Source organism: Colobus angolensis, unplaced genomic scaffold (assembly GCF_000951035.1).
Source record: "Colobus angolensis palliatus isolate OR3802 unplaced genomic scaffold, Cang.pa_1.0 Scaffold138, whole genome shotgun sequence".
Taxonomy (NCBI): domain Eukaryota; kingdom Metazoa; phylum Chordata; class Mammalia; order Primates; family Cercopithecidae; genus Colobus; species Colobus angolensis.
In genome coordinates, this window is record NW_012114466.1 from 3,023,920 (window position 1) to 3,025,048 (window position 1,129).

General features: G+C 45.1%; 1 pseudogene; it reads right to left on the reverse strand.

Moving 5' to 3' along the window:
* Positions 1 to 252: 252 nt before the first annotated feature.
* Positions 253 to 1,129, reverse strand: part of LOC105506594 — a 5,008-nt pseudogene continuing 4,131 nt past the window's right edge.

A 1,129-nucleotide genomic window follows, 5' to 3' on the forward strand; every position in this document is an offset into this window, starting at 1 on the left:
CCACCATGCCTGGCCATTTTTTTTTTTTGTAATTTTAGTAGAGATAGGGTTTCACTATGTTGGCCAGCTGGTCTCGAACTTATGGCCTCAGGTGATCCACCTGCCTCGGCCTCCCAAAGTGCTGCAATTATAGACGTAAGCCACTGCGCCCAGTCAATTACCATCTTTTAATTGGAGCATTCATTCCATTTACATTTAACGTAGTTACTGATATAGTTGGATTTAGGCCCACCACCTGTTATTTATTTTATTTTCATCTTCATCAACCCCTTCATCATGTCCCAATTCTTCTTCCTCCTCACTGATTTCATCTTCACCTTCTTCACAGTCTACAGCTTCATTTCCATCTTCCTCCTTGTCTCCATCAAACTCTTCCTTTTCACTAACCTTATTCTCCTCATTTTCCTCATTTTCTCCTTCTTCTTCCTCCTCTTCATCATCTACATCATCCACCTCGGCATCTGAGTTGGGGGCTTCCTGGTCCTCTTGGTCATAGTGATCAAGGTAGGTCAGCTGGGGCAGGAGCTTGAAGACGCTCTCCCAGTCGTCATTCAGGTTAGTAACCTCACGGTTTAAGAGGTCCAGGCTCTTTAGACGTTCCAACTTTTTCAAAGGTTCTAAGGTTCTGATATCTTCCAGTGTATTTCCATCTATGTTTAGATATGTGAGTTTCTAACATGTCCAGATCTCCAAAGACTCTATTGTCATGGCAGCCCGGGGAGATTTGAAAATGAAATCAAGCCTACAGTTATCAAACGGGGGAACTCTAAGTTCACAAATTCAGCTGTAAAGCCCTCAATTTTTCCATCACTTGACTGACAGTTGTCCAAGATGAGTTCTAGAACAGTGGGTGGGGTCTGGTGCCTCAGCTCCAGGTGGAGCCTCCTCTTCACGTTCACATTTCCCTCTTCTCCACTCTTCAAACTTTCTGAAGACGGGGGAAAGATATTCCCACCTGTGCATTAGGGCCATCAGCAGGAGTCTGATCATGGCAGAGGCCAGGGGTGTAGTCCTGGGAAGTGTGCAGCTTGCAGGCAGACAAATGGAGCCCCCGGAATCAAGTAACTCACTGGAGCAGAGAGAAATCGTGGAGGGAAAAGGCAATGTGTATTTTCTTTCTTTCTTTCTT